The 20046-nt window shown below is 45.4% G+C and overlaps 1 protein-coding gene across 2 annotated transcripts in view; it reads left to right on the top strand.

Moving 5' to 3' along the window:
* The window catches only part of pvrl2l (PVR cell adhesion molecule related 2 like), a 129917-nt gene that overhangs the window by 1654 nt on the left and 108217 nt on the right, over positions 1-20046 (top strand). The gene's annotated exons all lie outside the window — the stretch shown is intronic.

Below are 20046 nucleotides of genomic sequence, written 5' to 3'. Positions count from 1 at the left end.
TTGCTTTCTTTTGCTGCTCACATCGTCGGTTTAAGGCGGCAGGTGACCGCCGAGGGAGCTTAATCCGCCTTGAGCCTCCACGCACGGCTCACGTTCACCTGCTGGAATGCCTCCGTCGGACACCCGCGTTGCTGTCGGCGTTGTCATGAATGGCGTGAGCGCGCGCACCTGCTTCCCACCGGAGAGGACTCTTTTATTAACGCTGCGCAATGTCAGTGGCCACGCGTGTTTCTTGCACTCAAAAAAACGTCGTCATCAAACTGTATTTTTTTGATTTATGGCAGCGTTAAAGTTGTCAAGGTGTCCCCCAAGGCACGTGCATGTTTTTTTTTTTGCACACGACCCATATAGTCGCGCACACGCTCTATAAATAACTGTGATTAATTAAGACGCCTGCCGTCCCGTGCATGGCAACTTTGCGAGAGATTGTATTGATTGCGGCTGTGTTTGGCCTCCAGACGCGATTGATTCGGCTTGGTGGTAACTCTTCAAAGTGGTTTGTTAATGAAAAACACAAATAAGGAGGACCACGCCCATCTCGTCTCGAAGCATACGTGTAAAGCTGATGGTTATGCTTGAAACCTGACGTCGTGGATCAATTTGGCGACCAGTCATGATTGATCGGGCGGGAGGGGGTGACTCTTGAAAGTGGTTTATTAATGAAAAGAAAAAAAACGAGCAGGGAGAGGAGGGAGCATGTATGCTGAGCCGCTGCTTGTGTAAACGTGATTTTATTTAATCTTTATTTAATTGACTCATCTGGCTTGAGAGTAAAAAGTGGTTTATTAATGATTTTTTTGTTTTGTTTGTGTTTGAAATTTGATGGATTTTTTTTTTCTGTTGTGCCTCACTCCACTTGAAATTGATTAGGCAAGAGGGAAACTGTTGAAAGTGGCTTATTAATGAAAGCAATAACTCGCCCCCTTCCCCTTTTCAGCATGTGCGCAAACGTTTGTGTGACGTGTGACATTGCTGCTTTATTTTGCCTCCACTCATAATTGATCGGACGAAGGTAACTACTAAACGTGGCTTATTAATGAAAATCCAAAATAAGTTGACTGTGCCCCACTTCTCACTCAGCATGTGTGTAAAGCAGCTGCTTGTGTTTGACAGGCGGCCCATCATAAGTGATCCGGCATCGGGGTGTAACTATTGAAAGTGGTTTATTAATGAAAAAAAAAAAAAAAAGGTTAGTCTTCTCCCTTAGTGTGTGTGTGGAAAACTGTTTGACTCTTTGACATTGTTGCTTTATTTTGCCTCCAATCATAATTGATCAGACGTGAGGGTAACTATGGAAAGTGGTGTATTCATGAAAAACACGAAGGGCCACGCCCATTTATGGCCTGAGTTGCTGTTTGCAAAGTTAGAAGAAAAAAAATAATCAGCCCCTGACATCAGTTTTACTGATCGACACGAAATTGGGTCTGTCTTGACAGGACGCATGAAAAAAAGTCAGCCATTTTGTTTTGAAGCAGCCATTTTGGGCAAATTCCAACTGCAACGTGCCTCATGGTTTTAGTGATTATTGCGTTTGTTTTCTGTGCGCGACAAGACTGCATTCACATGTTGCTCCTTTTGTCACGCTCGGCTTCTATTTGAATGTGAAACTTGCAGCTTCCGAGCCTCGGGCGACGCCGCTGCCGTGTTTTGTTAGTTCAAGGCCGCGCATGTTGAATTTTCCGGACGGCGCTGCCATGTTAAACCTCACCGAGTTGATTCGTCAGCCGTGGAGGGCTTTTCTCAGACTGCTGGTTCCTAATATTTTGACTGTGGGCATGCTGGTGCTCCAACTGGTTGAGCGTGATTATGTAGGCCAATTTTCGCACTGTTTGTAAACAATGAGCGCGGCTGAGTAGGCTACAACTCGCTAACCATTATAGAATAAATTTTTTTAAAAAAACACTTATAGATGAAAGAGGAAAGAAATGGTCTCCTTTCAGCAGTTGTCAAAGACGTGATCACAACATGCGCAACGTCACACATGTCTGCTACAAGCTAAGATTGCGACAAGCGAGGTCGTAAACAAGTAGCTGCTGCATCCGTGATGAACAACACACACACACACACACGCACACACACACACGCACACACACACGCACACAAAGGATCGACCAATCCATCATGACCAAGGTTAAGACGTGTCATCTATTACGAGCTAAAGTGGAAATAAATATCTTATGAATTTGACACCACAGAGAGGAGCGTTAACACTGCGAAATTTAAAGGACTTAAAAAAAAAAAATCGTCAAGTTTATAAAATGACATTTTTCAAAAGCTGCTGTTAGCTCCGCCCCTCTATGACCTGGAAAAAGATGGTTGGATTATATCCCATCGACTTGGACGACCAGGCGCTCTAAACCCTGTCCACACACTGGTTGTTACATTGGACTTTTTTTTTTCTCCACTTGCTTTTGCACTTTCTCTCCACGACGTGCACACACACTTATGTCCAACAACGAGGCACTCTGATGCAGTCATGCCAACCTGAAGCCCCCCCCCCCCCGCTCCACATGCTCGCACTGAATTATCTTTTACAGCATCATTAAATAGTTTGTTTACTAATGATGCCATCTGAGAACGCTTTGGATTTTTGCCACCAAGACGCATGTGTGCCGCCCCTGTGAATTGGCGGCGCACTGTGACGCTTTCCACCCGGAGGCAGCTTCCGGCAAAGCGCGTTAGCACGACGCCGTGCCTCTCGAGGATTTCCCCCAGCAACCCGTACAGGTGACACAGTTAAAAGTGTTCCAATTAGGGTTTTAACGCCGGGAAACTGGAAACTTAACAAGTGTGACCATCTCGCACCAAAGAGGTGTCGCCGTGTTTTCCGTCCACGAGCTCACGTTCTGGAATTAAGAGGGAGGTAACGCCATGGCGGATAGAAAAAAAACAAAAAAACTTCTTTAGCGGCAATACTGATTAAGCGACGCCGCAACGTCGCAACGCCGCAACGCCGCAACGCCGCAACGCCGCAACGCCGCAACGCCGCAACGCCTCCCTATAGATGTGACCCCGTGCTGAAATGTCAACGGTGTGTTTGCCGTTGATGAGCTTATCAGTCGGAGAGCAGGCGGCGATGATTATTGCTTCTCGAGCGGCGCGACCTAATTGTGCACAGCTTTTATTAATGACTCATCCGGTGGTGCTTGTTTGTGGCGTGCGCGACGGCGGCGGCGGCGACGGCAGCAGCGAGCGTTCTTCGCCTTCCAAGCCCGTTATCGCCGTAGGGCAAAAAAACATTTTATTTATTCATTTTTTTTTTTTTTAGAATGAAAGGTCAGCATGAAGTTTGTGTGTAACAATTATTTGAGTCCTCGCTGTTCATCAGCTATTAGTGTGTTCCGCTGCCGGCGCAAACAATCGTTTCACATTTTCTCCTCGCTTTGGTTTGTTAATTCACACAAACAACGGGCCTGCGGGCCGACGACAATTATTTCAACAGCGGAGGTTTCACTTTCGATAATAATTAATGTGGTGGTGAACACAGCGGGTGGTGACGCGCCAAAATTAGGATGTACGCTGAATGGAGGATGGAAATGAAAACATGTTTTTTTTTCACCACTCGGCATCATCCATCTAAGTAGTATACAAGGTTTGAACGTGGTAGCGATCAGAGACATTTTCAGTTTTGAATCACCCCAGGAAATGGTCAAAATAACCCCAAAATTTCACTTCAAAGCAAAACTGATGGTTTCTTGTTTCTTTTCAGGCGTGGCATTTCAAAAATGCTACCAATTTCACAGCATCGGCAGTGTGTCTAGTTTCTGAGGTTTTAATTTGGTCTCAGTCGAACAAAATCTTTGGGAGATGTCTGTCTTTGTATGACCCATGGGAATGGCGAACATGACCCTACAATGGCTGATTAAACCCAAAATGGCAGATTTTCTGTGTGTTTTCAAGCATGGCTTCTTTTTGGTGGGCCTGCTCATGATACACATGTCCACCAAATTTCACATTGCTAAGTGAAATGGGCTTTAGGTATGAATTTTCAAAAAAATTCAAAATGTACCCACTCACAATGACAATATCATTTAAATCTAACCCTTCCTGTACGTTTTAGAGCATGGCTTCCTGAGACTTTTTTGTGGGTCTACTCATGACAGACAAGTCTACCAAATTTCATGTTGCTGGGTGAAACTGGTTTCCGGGGCTGAATTTTCAAAACAATTGCACAGACATGCTACCGCGAGTAACCCAACTTTGTTGCAATGTTCCACTTTAGCCCTAATTCTTCCTGTACATTTTAAAACGTGGCTTCCTGAGACTTTTTTGTGGGTTTACTCATGACAGACAAGTCTACCAAATTTCATGTTGCTGGGTGAAACTGGTTTCCGGGGCTGAATTTTCAAAACAATTGCACAGACATGCTACCGCGAGTAACCCAACTTTGTTGCAATGTTCCACTTTAGCCCTAATTCTTCCTGTACATTTTAAAACGTGGCTTCCTGAGACTTTTTTGTGGGTTTACTCATGACAGACAAGTCTACCAAATTTCATGTTGCTGGGTGAAACTGGTTTCCGGGGCTGAATTTTCAAAACAATTGCACAGACATGCTACCGCGAGTAACCCAACTTTGTTGCAATGTTCCACTTTAGCCCTAATTCTTCCTGTACATTTTAAAACGTGGCTTCCTGAGACTTTTTTGTGGGTTTACTCATGACAGACAAGTCTACCAAATTTCATGTTGCTAGGTGAAACTGGTTTCCGGGGCTGAATTTTCAAAACAATTACATCGATATGTTGTTGCTATTTTCCACTTTAGCCCTAATTTTTCCCTGTATGTTTTAGAACATGGCTTCTTGAGCCTTTTTTTGTGGGTCTACTTATGATAGACATGTCTACTAAATTTCATTTTTCTAAACAGAACTGCCTCCCGGGGCTGGATTTTGTTATAATTCCAGAAGTGGCGGCAGTGTATTTCTGTGTAAAGGAAATCCCTCAAAATGTTCCGTCAAAACTATTTAAAGACGACATTAGCCCTCTGTGCTTAGGCCCTAATGATAAAAGTAAAAGAGAAACCGGTTTTAAATCCTACATCGACACAGTGGCCTCAGTGACCTGAGACTGAGATCCATTTGCAGATTCAGTCACCTTAAAAAAAAAAGAAAAGAAAAAAGAAGTAATTCTTTGGCGTAAAGGTCCACATCCCTCTGTGGCTCTTGGCGCATCGACTAAATGTCAAGAGCCTGTCTTGAGAGTAGTGTTTTTGTGTGTAGCTGTGTGCGGGTGTGCGTTGCCTTCGCCCACTTTTTACACGCACGATAAAGCCCAGCCACTTGTGGACTTCTCTTTCCAGCGCGCTCTAAAAGCCAAGTTGATCTTTTCTTCCATTCAGTTCTCGTGTCTTGAGGAGCGATTCCCTGCCACTGGTTTCGCAGTGGTTCAAAATTCCAGTCGCCGGTGAGCAGCGCTACAATTTCGCAGATCAAATGGAGCATTTTGGAATAAAAAAAAAAACACATCAAAAATATCTGCACTCATGCTTCTTTGTGGCCATTTACTTATTTCTTGACAATCGCACCATGTTTTTGTGGTTCAGTACACAATTATACAGTGCAGTGTCTTGCACATGGTGTGTTTTCAGGCAAGGCTTTTGAAGCCTTGACAAACATGCTTATGAAATCTCATGTTGCCAAATGAAACCGCCTACAGACTGTCTGGACATGATGGCGTGTCGTCATGACACTAGCCGCGACGACGCGCGTGCTGTGTCAAAGAAAGAGGAAGTTTTTCTCCAATGAAAGAGTTTTCCGGCGGACTTTTGCACACGGTTGCGTCACATTGTTTGTCTTTTTCTCACGCTCGCCTGCCGGGGTGCTTTATCGATCCGCAGCGTTAATGACCCGGCGCGCGCTTAATGAGCATTGCACCTCGCAGCCTCTTGCATTATGCATCCTTCCTAAATCACACTTCCTGTTTTGCCAGCCCACGGCCGGCGCGACAGGTCGCTCTCGCCCATTTAGAAATGGTCGCCATGGATACGGCCGACGAGGCCGTCTCCCGCGAGCTGTGCTGTGGGGGTTTCTCGGCGTGGACGATGAGTGAGCCTCGCTGGCGTCTGGCGGGGAGGGAGCTGGAGTGACTGAGTGGGGGGGGGAGTTGGTGTTGCCGTGGGAGTTTTCGGCAGGGCTCGGGAGCACTTGTGGATTCTTCTGCAGGTCTGCACTCGCTCAGCCGCACGTTGACGAGAGCTGAAGTCGTCACCTGCATGACAACGCACGGCGGGGCACGGGGTGTGGGTTCTTGTTGATCGGAGAGCGGGTCTATGATGTGGTTTTTGTCATTAACCCGTTCCAAAAAGTTTGATTAAGAATAAATTGTACAAAAACCAAAGCAATATTTCAATAGGAAACAATGTAAATTGAATTAATCCGTTCCAGACACCCACAAATATTCACAAAACTAGGGCTAGACTGATAATGGGCCTCGCCGATAATCGGCGCAGATAGTCAGATATCTGCATCAGCCTTTTTTTTTGTTTTGTTTTGATGGCCGATGTATTAAATTATTTTTGCTCCGATGGGTGCTTTTCTCCTCCGTCTGCTCCGAATCGGTGGCTGTTGACTCCCTGCGACATTGGCCCGCCCACAGCACTATCTGATTGGTTGCTTGTGCGGTGCTAACAGCCAATAAGCAGACTTTTCTCTAGATGCTCACGTGCAGAAGAGAAAATCGAATGCAGACGGGCCACCACCCGGCCGGTGTGCAGTTAAATAGGTAGGCCTAAGTTAAACTTACTACCTTGTGTATTAAATAAGCTATATAAATAAAGCTGCCCCCACTTCAATGCGTTATCTTGCGAATTAGCCGCTATTTGGGAGTGAGCATGCCGGCTAACGGTTAGCCCTCGAGCAAGCCGCTAGCTTGCAAATTAACGGCTATTTGAGAGTTAGCATGCGGGCTACAGTTAGCCCGCGAGCTAACCGCTAGCTTACGAATTAACGGCTTTTTGGGAGTAGTAACGGTTAGCCCGTGTGCTAACCGTTAGCTTTTGAATTAGCAGATATTTGGGAATTAGCGTGTGGAGTTTTTACTATTAAAAATTTTGACCCCAACTTTTTTTTTCTATAAATGAAAATCGGCTATATAATCAGTATCGACATTGGCCCTGAAAAAAAGCTTATCGGTCTATCTCTACACAAAACATACATTTTAGAAAGAGTAAGTGTAGTTCAATAAGCAAATGACCAAAAATGGCGATCTGGGCCGAAAAATAGAAAGACTGAGTGGGGGCCCCAAGAATGTTGTAAAAGCTTCTCGATTGGTCAAATATCTGTCAGCACACCACCACCCAAGCCCAACGGCAAAGCGAGCAGTGGTGGCCCCTTCCCAGTTAGTATGTGATCCTATATAAGGGCGACGAATGGCATGTGCCAATTACTATTCATGGGTGCGTCACGCCTGGAGGAAGGGGCAAGGAAATCCTGGCATCCCGCCAGGCCTACAAAGCACAGGGGGAAACCGTGACTATAGTTTTCGATTGTGATTATGTGTCTTTGGAAAAAAAACGCTAACCACCCCCCACCATTGTCACTTATAGCGAGGCAGGATGGCATTAAGTGTCGAGCAACAGAGCTTCCATTGTGTTAACGCAGTGCGGGGTGATTGCATCATGCTTGCGCGCTATTATGTGACTTTGGGTTTCCAAATCAAAATACTGTCTGCTGGGTTAATGCTTTGGTTATTTCTATTTTCTCATTAATACCAGCTGAGATGTCACAAAATGCTTGTATAACGTAGCACAGCACGAGTTCTCGGCTTTTTGCTCGCTTTTACGGCAGTTTTTCTTTGCTCGATTATCTCTTTTCCGCCACCAAAGGCCTGATTTATGGGATGTCTACAAGATGATCCTAAACGATTATCCTGTGTTCTGGGGTGGGTTTATGAATGGTTCTTGAAGGATCTGAATTTCATCTGTGATTGACGCGGAAGCTGGCTAATTCTTCACCCTGATTGTCTGACACCCACGTCACTCACCGGGCCAGGCTCTGCCTTTTACAGCCACACGCACTCAAATTCACCGATGACACAGTATCATAACCGCGCTTCATTCAAGCATCTTCTCACTTTTTTTCCTTCTTTTCTGCATTCTTGTGCTGGCGAGTTCCTCTTCCAGCCATCCTGGCTGGCTGCCGCGTCGGAGGCCCTTTTATTGGAACTGCTATTTGTAGGAATTGGAAAGGCTGCCAATGCGCCAACCCCCCCCCCCCCACCACCACCACTTAAACACACACACAAATACACTCCCTTCTATAAGCCCTCCAAACACTTTTATTCAGCCTCATTGTTTACACAGCGAGGCAGCGAGAGACGTAAATGTTTCGAGTCATTTCCAATCAATTCAGAGGCGGCTCTCAATCCGTTCGTTAAGGTTAAATTATCTTCGCATTTGGAGACATTTTCTTTACTTTACTATTTCCTCTGAGTGCGATGCAGCCACATAGTTTTGTCCAAAATCCCCCCCCCCCCCCAAAAAAAAAAGCGGCACGGATACATTTTTTTGACTGCATACTTGTCAGGGACCATTTCCTAGTAAGGGACCTCGTCGACTTTCTGTGGGTGTCTGTGATGAGTAGGAAGCGGACATGTTTCCATCATGGCGTCCGCTGCGCAACTGGTGCTTCCTGTCGGGCATCCTGTGAGACATCAGAGTCACAACAGTCGGTCTGTACATGGCGTGCATCCGTTTTTTTCCGCCCACCGTAGACTGCGGCAAAGTTTCAAACGACTTTTTGAGGTTAAAAGTTCTTTTTTCTTTATCAGTTTTCAGCAACAATCTGCAAATCGCTTCATTGCGACCCAGCTCGATGACTCACCGTCTAACACAAAAATGTAAAACTCTACTTTTCAAAACTTCAGCCAGTTTCAATTGGATACATGAAATGCGGTTTATCACGAGAAGACCCACAAAAAAAAGTCTCAAAAAGTTATGCGGTTCAAAGCAGCATGTTATGTCAATTTTCGGGTCCATTTCTAGGGGTCCTTCAAAGACTAACTAGTCCTCGAGATTTTGTCCGATTGCTGCTAAATTTGAAACGCGTGTACTAGACAGGTGGGCAATGTCAAATTGTAAATAGTTTTAGTTTTTGTCATTGATTGTAGGCGGAGCCTGGCGGCAAAGCTTGATGATTCACCATGAAATGCAAAAATGTAAAACTCCACTGTTGAAGAATTCAGCCCCTGCATTCAGTTTTACTTAGCAACATGCAATTTGGTAGGCATGTTTATCATGAGAAGATGAAAAAAAAAGTCTCAAGAAGATAAGCTGCAAAAGACACTGGAATTCTGCCATGTTGGTTCAAAGCATCCACTGCATTGATCATTTCCAGGTCCATTTCTATGGGTCCTTCAAAGACTAACTACTAGTCCTAGAGATTTTGTCCGATTGCTACTACAGTTGAAAGATGGGCAATGCCAAATTGTAAATATTTTTAGTCTTAATTATTGTAAGCGGAGCATGGCGACAAAGCTCGATGGCTCACCATAAAACACAAATGTGTAAAAACCCAATTTTGAAAAATTCAGCTCCGACATTAAGTTTGACTTGGCAGCATGAAATTTGGTAGGCTTGTCTATCATGAGTAAACCCACAAAAAAAGTCTCAAGAAGCCAGACCCGAAAAGACACGGGAACTGCGCCATTTTGGGTAGCCATGTATGTTGTAATTTGCCACTGGCATCACTGTTCAAAATCAATAGGCTCCTTGTTGTGCCCTGGAATAATATTGTCAGTAAAAGAAGAGCTCGTGTTGTTGTTTTAGGTAGTCGAGTGAAATGTGACACAAAAGTGGTGCTGCAGAGCACCCCGGGGGGTGCGCAGGCTCTCCCGCGCGAGGGGACACTTCGCCGCGTGCGGTCGGCCATTACTCGCAAACGGGGAGGACTCTTCCTGGGTAAAAGGAATGACAGTCAGCAGGTTGCCTCCTTCGCTGTAAACGTTCGCACCTCAGGCAGATTTTAAGCATCAGAAACGCGGCCGTTGTTGTAATTACCGCTTGGTGCAATTTAGAGATGCTCCCTTTGGCCTGCAGTGAGCCCTGACTCATTCCTCCCCCCTCCGTCAGGTGTTTTTGTTCTCACCACAAAAAGTCTATTAAACCCCGAGAGCGTATTAACCCCGCCCCCTACCGCCACGACTACCGTGTCTTCATCCTCGAGTCTCTTTGCAGGAGGCCTCTTCGCCAAGGACGACTTCTTAATCCCCAGGGAGGCTTTTGGAGGCTCCAGTGGTTCTGGCAGTAGGAGTAGTGGGGGGGGGGGGGGGGGGGGGTTCTGCTCGCTTCGCCGGTCGGGGGTACTAATGAGGTGTCCTGCTTCACTTTCATGTTCGTCCACTTTGCCTCCCAGCATGCACCGCTGCAAACTTTCCAACAACTTTGCAAAGTTCTTCTCTCGATTAGCTTTGAGTCTTAAATCGCTTGAATGCAGCCGACCAAATGATTCTGGCAATACTGCAAATGGTTCGACACATAAACATGCATGCATATTGGTGTTTTCGGCAGGAAACTTGAATGTCCAAATATGGTCATTTCATCTTTTTTCTTTCTTTCTTTTGATCGATCTTTTAACTCTTTGAACTCTCCACTGTCTGAGAAGTATTGTAAAATGTCGTCATAAAATTTGGTAGACATTTCTATCCTGAGTAGACCCAAAAAAGTCTCAAGAAGACATTCTTGAAAAGACAAGAAAGTCCGCCATTTTGCTTCGAACCGACCATTGTAGGATCGTTTTGGCCATTTCCACAGCCCCTTTTTGATGGATTGCTACTAGGGGTGTCAGGCGATTAAAATGTTTAATAGTTAACTCACGATTAATCACAAATTTTATATCTGTTCTAAATGTACAATAACATTTCTTACTCTTAACAATGGTGGAAATGATGTTAAACAGAAATATAGCTGCATATTTTAGTCATTGATAGTCATTTCATAATAATTCATAAAATGGAGTTACAATTAAAAAGATGTACTGTAAAAATGAGTATGATATTGATTTGTGTTAAGGTTATTTTTCTGCCACTAGATGGCACAATTGCATTTGTAAGACATTGGTGACAGCTCAGTGCATTTTTCTTTTCATATCTAACCTTTAACATGAAGTAATTCTGCACATTTTTTAAATTGTAAAATACAACTGGACCCAGTCTCCACAAGTATATGCATTATTAAATTTATTACTGCAAAATGTTGACGTGGACGTGTCTGCTGCCTTACGACTGGAATTCCCCCAGTACAGGTTCTCCAAGTAAGGGACGGTCATTAATCGCGCGTTAAAGGAACGTTAAATTAACTTAAAATTAACGCACTCATTTTGACACCCCTAATTGCTACCAAACAACTTTCTGTCACTTCCAATCTCACCTGAGAGAAATTCAAAATTTCATGCCATTTATTTGTGATTCTTAAAAATGTGGGCCAGACTTGCCTTTGAGCGGATGATGTAACAGCTCGTTAGGAGTCAATATGCGGCGGGCGCGAGGGGTCAAACGCCAATTAGCGCCGCTCGCGTGCGTCTCGAAGCTGCCGGGCGGCGGGCAGGAAGACGCGTCGGATAACACGGAAGGATTCAGAGCGCTTGACCGCCGACGCTTTGTCGGCAGAGTGACGAGAAGCGGCGGAGACGGGAACGTTTGGAGGTGTTGACGAGACGAGACGAGCGGCGGCGGCGGCGGCGTAGATAACCCTCCCCGCCTCACCGCCTCCCTCCCTTTGCTCGCTCACTGATCATTTCCTCACTTTGCCTTGAGACTGACGGCTGCCAAATGGCGACACGGAACAGCGGCGTCTGTCACTTGGGTCTTTTGATAAGAAAAATAGCACTCTATTATGATCTATAAAAATGTATCGAAATGACGTAAGTCAATAGAATGTAAAGAATGAAAACAGTTTGTGCATCTTGATAATTCAATGGGCATTGTGCTGCTCATTCTGGTGTGTGCGCCATGGCCACCAAGAGGCATTATAATACATACAGACGGATTTACACATAATTTTCATGAAGTCCAGAAGATTATTATTAAGATAATTTTTTTGCAGATGAAAGAATATAGAAAGAATACATGCCTGTGACCAAGGTCATTATAGGGGCGGTGTGGCTCAGTTGTTGAGTGGTTGTCCCCCAACCCAGAGGCTGTGGGTTCGAACCCATGCCATTGTGACCACGTCAAAGAATCCTTGAGCAATATATACTGAACCCCCAGCTGCTCCTGATGCTGCGTCATCAGGTGAATGAGTAGTTGAATGTAAAGCGCTTTGAGGGCCTTGTAAGGTGGAAAAGTGCCATTTACTATTATAGTTAACAAAAACACACAAGATAATTACAATTAAACTGAAAAGTTGTAAAATAAAAATAAAAATAAAAAAATGTGATAAAAAAATAATAATCGCTAATTATGGGTGCTAACAGGAGGCTAGCTTGCTTGTGGAGTACACACACACGGAGCTGAGAGTAAACCATACACTTTTTATTTGTTAATAATTCATCAAAACGGAGACGCTAGCTCCATTAGCCCGTTTATGGCGTTCCCATTATGTGCGAGCCTTAAGCTAGCAGACACATTTAGTGGAGACTCGACTCGGCTAGTTTGATTTTTAGCCCCAGTCACTTGCTACTTACCTTGAACTTGAAGGTAAAACCTTATGACTTGCTCTGGCATAAGATCGCTAATCATGGGTGCTAACAGGACGCTAGCTTGCTTGTACATACGCCATAGGCGGAGCTGAGAGTAAACTATGCACTTTTTTTTACATTTGTAAATAGTTCATCAAAAATGCTGCTGATGAAGCAAAGCTGACATTCGTGTACTGTAAGTGCGAGTGTGCGTGTGTGTGTGTCTGTGTGTGTGTGTGTGTGTGTGTGTGAGTGAGACCATCAAGCGTGAGGTACATTAAGATAATGGATCTCTACTGACCTCATCTGGATGCGATCAATAACCCCGCACGTGTGTGTGCGTGCATGCGTGTATGTCTTTTCCCATTCACCCACCAGATTGTTGTCATGCTAATCACGCGTGATTTCTAACTTCTCCTTTCAATTAACCAGGCGCGGGTTTGATTTGTGTTGTTTGCTTTTAATGAGGGAAAAGAACACAACGGGACATCACACACACACACACATATCATTTGTCTTCAAATGAAACCACTCCAGTTCCTTTTTTATATGTGAATAAAAATCTTGTGTGTTGATGTTCTTGTGTATGTAGGTGAGTGTGTGTGTGTGTGTTGTGCTATCAGGCCCAGCAGCGTGTGTACTAATTACAGTTTTTTAATAGCTTGTGAAAAAGTGACTACGGCGTTATCGCAAACACCCGCCGCTTCCATCAGCGAGCCGCCGCCGCCGCCGCTGTGCGCGCGCGCCTTCCTTATTAGTGTGCGTGTGTCATTTCGGCACCCTGGTGAACATTGTCACGTGTACAACAATGCAAAAAACAGCAGCATATCCTTCAGTCGTTGCCTGCGCCTCATAAACATGCACATGTTTATGACGCACACGCGTGCGTGAATAGATTACGTGTTTGTAAACGACATACTTTTAGGCGTCCATATTTGGTCGCAGTGAAGCGCTCACCTTGAGGCAAAGTCACCCTAAACTCTTTAACCCCGTATGACGAGAGGTCAGGAGTGTCAGCTGTATGTGAAGAATGCAGACCGCGAGGGTCCCTTATTGCAGGCGAGACTTTGTCTCACCCCTCTGCCGGTCCAAAACTTAATAGGCCGCTATTGATCTTGGATGGTGTCCTCACAACTAAGTTATACGAATCAAATATTTTGCTCAGGGGACCGCTGTGACGACAGGGATGTTCCTCCGCGGCGGACCTTTGTCACCAGCACTGCCCACCGGCAGAGACGTAATTGTGGTGTCAGGTGGGGATTGGCCCGTAAAGGCCAACAAAGACGCGTACGAGTGCAGGAACACACACCTGCAGCCCACAAACACTTACCAGGCCCGACAAAGAGACACACGCACACTCGCACACACACGCAGCGGCGGCGGCGAAGAAGAGCCATTCATCATGAGCCAAGGAGAGGCGCAGGCGGAAGACAAAGCCTGCAAGGATAAAGCTCCGAATAGCATCCGTGTAAACGTAACTGCTTGGGTCTGAAGTGCTTATGTGTTTTGTTCCAAAGGGTGCGGACCGCACAAGATGACTTAATTTATGCAAACCTTTCGTACATCCCTCGTCTATCGACATGCAACGTGATAAGGAGCAGACTAGTCGGGTCTGAATTGCTTCCAAACAGTTCAGGAAGCAGTCCCGACTAGTCTTACTCAACTATAGTAGGCATGCATGTAACTCGTCGGGTCTGAAGTGCTTGTAACTGTTGCATCAAGGAGGTGATGACCACACAAGATTACCTTGTTATTATTACTTTATTTATTACTTTTTTAAAATACAAACATGGTGCTTATTCAGGGAGCAGACTAGTTGGGTCTGTATTGCTTGTAATTGTTTACATCAAGGGGATGATCATCATAGAAGATTACCTTGTTTTTATTACTTTGTTATTTATTACTTTAAAAAACAAAAAACAAACATGGAGCCTATTCAGGGAGCAGACTAGTCGGGTCTGAAGTGCGTGTTGCTTCAGGAGGTGACAACACATTTATACAAAAAAATCGAGTATGTCATTTTCTGGTGAAAATGCTTACTGTTGTTATACTTGCACTGGGATGTACTGTATGACTCATCGGGTCTGAAGGGCTTGTAATTGTTGCTTCAAGAGCTGATGGTCTAACAATATGACTTAATTCACACAAACATTTAGTACAGCTCCTAGTCTGTATAATGCAGTTTGTCCAGGAATTAGACAAGCTTTGCTTACTCTACTGTATGAGGGGATTTGACTTGTCGGGTCTGAAGTGCTTGTGCTTATTGCTTAACCCCACATTACTTTTCTTAGTACGCTCTATTCACTTGGGGAGGGGGGTTGGGGGTGGTACTGCCTCTGACCTCTGTCATGTGCGTTACTTGTTTGTCACTCATTGGGTCTGAAGTACTTGTAGCTTCAATGTGACAATCACACATTACTCTATTCAGACAAAGAATTAGTACACCCTTCTCAGTTGGAAAATACTTGACTCTGAATCTCTCTTGCCAGCCCATTCAGAAACCGAACTAGTTGGGTCTGAAGTCATTTTGCATGTTGGTACTTTATTGATAAATTTTGTTGCGCAAGTGCAGTAATACAAAGTCAGTTATACGCTAATTCTAACAGCATAATTTTTTTTTTTTACGAGGTCATGTTTGTCTGTTGTCAAATGTACATCCCAGGCCCACAAGGCAAAGTGGAGGTGGTATCGATGAATCGGAGCCGCCCTCCCTTTGTATAATGTTAAACGGGCAGCAGTCAGTAGCATTAACACGCTGCTTAATGTGGCGCGCCGGAGCTGCTAATTAGCCACCTAGCCTGCCGGCTGACATTTGCCTTCCAATTAGCGCAGTTGTGCGTCTCATTGCACAAAGCACAAGAAAGGTGCACAACGTGTGACCCCGCGGTTAACGCTTGGTCTGCTGGTAAGCTGTCGGCGCATCTAACACTTATGTCGGCACGAGATTGGTTGTTTTTTTTGAGACAGCTCTTGTTTTGTTAGCGTGTGTACCTAATGAGGTGGCCAGTAAGTGCATGTAGTAATTATCGCTTTAGATAGCATATTCCAAGTTGTCCTCCAATTAGGAGAATGTCTCTGTTGTTGCCATGGTGATCCCCAATCAACTACTTGCTAGCGCTTGCCGCAATACTATCACTCTTGTTATTGATTTATTAGTATATGTATCCTTATGTAGCCATTTTGGAGGCTTTAACATGCCCGAAAACTCACCAATTTTGGCAAGCCCATGTATCCTTGGGAAAATGTCAGTATCTTAGGGGTCCCCAATACGACATCCCAAAAATGACTACGTAGCACCCCATGGAAAGCTAGCCAAAATTCCCCCTCTGAAAATGTCAAGGACTCATGCTTGAAATTGAACAGGGTGTCGGCCATTTTGATTTGAAGCAGTCATTTTGGGCAATCCTTATTGATGCTTTGAAGCATGACGCAGTGGCGCTAGTAGCAGTGTCTTTTCATTCCCCCCGCCTGCGGGCCCGTGCTGGCTATCCGTTAGCTTGTCGCCATTTCTTTGAGGGATTCAGTGCGCTACACATTCAAGTAGCACTTCATTGACGTCCTCTGCTTTTCACACGGGATTTATGGTCCGGGGAATGTCGGCCGCTGGACGATTTAACCCTGGAAGATGGCCATATAAAACAAATAGGGGTCAGGTCCAGTCACATCAGGGTCAGGCGTGTGTGTAGTGTGTGTGTGTAGTGCAAAGAAGCGTTAGGTAAATGCTGAAATTCGAAATGGAATTAATTTTAGCGTGTGGCGACGTGTAAAATAAAAATAGAGATGGATGGCGCTCCCCTACAGGTTTCGACCGCCGTCTGAACCCGCTGTGATGTCAGGCTGCAGCTTGGCATGCTGGGACTTTAAGTTGGTTGAGGAGGAGGAAGAGGAGGACTTTGTGAAGATGAAAGAAGACGAATGGCTGCCTGCTCATCCTGTTTATCAGGCGGCTGCAGATTGCACATGGCGGCCGGGCCGGAATGTTTGTTAGATGATTGGACCGATAGTAGTCCACCCCCGAGGCCCCTTTTTTGCAAACTGTCCACTGTGCTTGTTTAGACCCTGCCAGCATCCTTGTTGTTGTTGTTGTTGTTGTTGTTGTCCTGGTGTTGTGTTGTGCAGGCTTTTTGGAGACCTCTGGACACAATGCGGCACAAAGCTCGGGCTCCAGGCAACAATGGAATTACAAGCACTGGCAGCAGCGTATGGCAGCCCGAGCAGATTAGTGTTATTCCATAAACTGTGCGCTCCTTTGGGAATTGTCAGTCGTAGCGCTCACAGTGGGCAACGTCTCTGCCAGGATTCCAGCTTGTACTCGCTGGGATTTTCCACACTAACACAGCTCGCTTTTCGCGTCTCCGATCAGTGCTGCCGGCTCGGCAGGCAGAAAAGTAGCTAACGAACCAACCGCGGACTTGATCCTCCGATTCTGGACCTGCGACATTCCTCTGTTTATAGCTGTCTTTCAAGACGAGCAGGCGAGGCAGACGTCCGCCTCGCGCTATCCGGCTACCACATCAACGAGTCAAGCTCAAGAATTGTCACTGCGCAGCCTTTTCAATTGAACACACATGGCATCCAGTCAGGGTTGAGGGTACGACCCATGAGATTTTAGTATCTGAAGTGGGCCGTCCGTGCCAACCTCAGTTTGAAGGACCCTCAATATCCCAGCGCAACAGAATCTGGAGATGGTGCCTTTCCTTTGGTGACAAGTGATGTCAAAAATGGAATGGTTAGTGGTGAGGCCACAGTTTGGTGGACCCTCTGGACCAGATGGGCGATGTAGATCTCTAGATCACTCTGTGGAGTAATGGGCAGTCTTATCAACTTCTGGTTGAGGGTCTTGCTTCTAAGACTTTAGTAAGAAATGGTGCCAAGTGGGATAGCTAATTGTGAAGTCATAATTTGAAGGACCCTTAGGACCCCTTTGCGAGAGACTGGAGATCTCCCTTTGGTGTCATGGGCAGGCTTTTCAACTCGAGGTTGAGGGTACTACCCCTGAGAATTTGGTAACAAATGGTGCCAAGTCGTCGGATGGTTATTTGTGAAGGACTTATGGGACCCCTACACAATAGACTCTGTAGATCTCTTTGGTATTGTGGACAGGCTTTTCAACTATAGGTTGATGGTACTACCCCTGAGACTTTGATGACAAATGGTGTCAGAGGTGGGATGATTAGGCACGGGCCGACTCTCTAGACCAGTGGTGGGCAAACTCGGTCCTCAAGGGCCGGCGTCCTGCAGGTTTTGGAAGTTTCCCTGCTGCAACGCAATTGATTCCAATCAACAGGATCGTTACCAAGCTTATGCAGAGCTTGCTGATGAGCTGATCATATATCAGCTGTGTTGGAGAAGGGAAACCTCCAAAACCTGCAGGACTCCGGCCCTCGAGGACCGAGTGTGCCCACCCCTGCTCTAGACTCTCAGTGCGGTAAACTTCTAAGTCTGTGTAGTGAATGGTTTTTAATTCTGAGTTGAGGATAAGGCAGACTGGAAGACTGTTCTAGATTTGATGCTGAGCACCTTGAGGTTCCGAGAGCCCGATAAGGTCTATATGGTTCCAACACGTCAGGGACAAGCAGAGTCTATTCTCGGAGCGACAGGAAACCGAAACAGTCTTCTGACTTTGTGTCTGTAAATCAGGTTTAGACACTATTCCTTTGATTTTGACAATAATTGTGAGAAGAGAAAAAGCTGCCGATGTTATTGATTGAATGTGGTTGTTAAAATTCAGGTCTGAGTCCAATATTACCCCTAGGCTTCAAACTTGATTATTACATTTTAGAGAGTCTCACGGTGACTGATAGCACATTCTCTTTTGTTTCTGTGGACCACAGACAATATTTTTTCAGTTCTGGCTGACTTGAGCTGGAGAATGTGTCGCATCCACACGCGGATCCCTGTACTACTCCTGCGACTTCTATGAGGAAGTGGGATGAATTATCAGTGAGGCCATCCATGCCTACCCCAGTTTGAAGGACCCCCTTGGGACACAAGGTGATGAATGGTGCCAGAAATGGGATGGCCCATACTGATACCCGGTTGAAGGACCCTCAAGAACCTTTACGTGATAAGACTCCAGCGATATCTCTTTGGTCGAGTGTACAGATTCTGAGACTTCTGCGGTAAGTAGTGTCAGTAGTGTGATAGTTTGAAAGACTCTGGTGGGTTCATTTGAAGAATCCACATTAGAATCTTTTGTTCTACAGAGCGACGTGGCCTCGCATAGCAACACTGGATTGGGTAAGGAAGAGGTAGTGAGTTGATTGGTTAGGGGAGGGGGGGTTGCGCAGTTATGGCGATATGAAGATATCTTTTCAGATGTCATTACTGTTGGCTTTGGAGTCCGCTTAACGAAAGGGGATTACACTCGGCCAACTGTACGTATGACAATGGAGAGAGGAAGAGGAGGCACGCAGACGCGCACGCGCACGCGCACGCGCACGCACACGCGCACGGAAAGACAGACAATGACATCGCCCGCGGCAACGCCTTAGCCGACTCCTCTTCCTCATTTCCTATGCTGTGTTTTCTTTTTCCCCACTCGGCTGTCACGTCATTTTCCTCGTGTGTTCTCCACTCCTCCTTTCCTTCTCTCCCTCCTTTTTTTTTTTTCGTCTCATCCTTTCACCTCACTCTTCTACCCTCCCTCATTATCCTTCTCTCACCCCGTGCTTCATCACCAACCCTCCACATTTGCCTTTCTTTCCTTTTTTTTTAACTTCCTCCTTCCCTTCCTCCCCTCGCGATCATTTTTCTCATCTTTCTGCGAGGAGGCGCGCGTGCCCTCGCAGGTTGTGACGAAGAGCAAATAAGGAAGGAAAGACTTGTCGGAATGCCATGGAGCCGGTTTTAGGGCAGGAATGTTGGTGGCTGCTTGTTGCTTTTCTTTGCCGTTTAACCCTTTGAAGGGCAATCACCGCAATACTTGACAATTAGCATTAACAACCACTCAACAATTATCATCGTATTGTTTTGATTTTAGAAGTGCTAATATACGTTACGTGTAGTAATGTGTCTTTGGCATCATGTCTGCCATCTAGTGGTGGATGGTGATATTACAACTTAAAACTTCAGTTTCTTGTGAACATTTACACTGCATGATTGTCAGTGTTTTTTTTGGGAATCTTTTTTTTATTTGTATTTCAAACATCTTTATTTTTGCAAGGATCCACACAATAATGAGATTTAAAATTTTTTTTTTTATAAAAGTAAAATGTGGACAATCCCACTTCAAATTGCCCTGATTACGTTTCCATTGTCACAAGCTGTTGCGTTCACACTGAGCCAAATCTGGATCGGATCCAGATTCCACATATTCAGGACATTATTTGTTTTCAAATCATCATCAGATCAGATCTTGTTTAAACGGTAACACGCGGTGGAGCTCAGACCGTCGCCAAGGCCCAACTGTCCTACTTTGGATTCTCAGATTTTCCG

The sequence above is a fragment of the Leptonotus elevatus genome, chromosome 19 (genome assembly GCF_054856555.1).
Source record: "Leptonotus elevatus isolate MCC_2025b chromosome 19, RoL_Lele_1.0, whole genome shotgun sequence".
NCBI lineage: Eukaryota > Metazoa > Chordata > Actinopteri > Syngnathiformes > Syngnathidae > Leptonotus > Leptonotus elevatus.
Note: the sequence above shows the minus strand (reverse complement) of the source record. Positions and strands in the feature narration are given on the sequence as shown.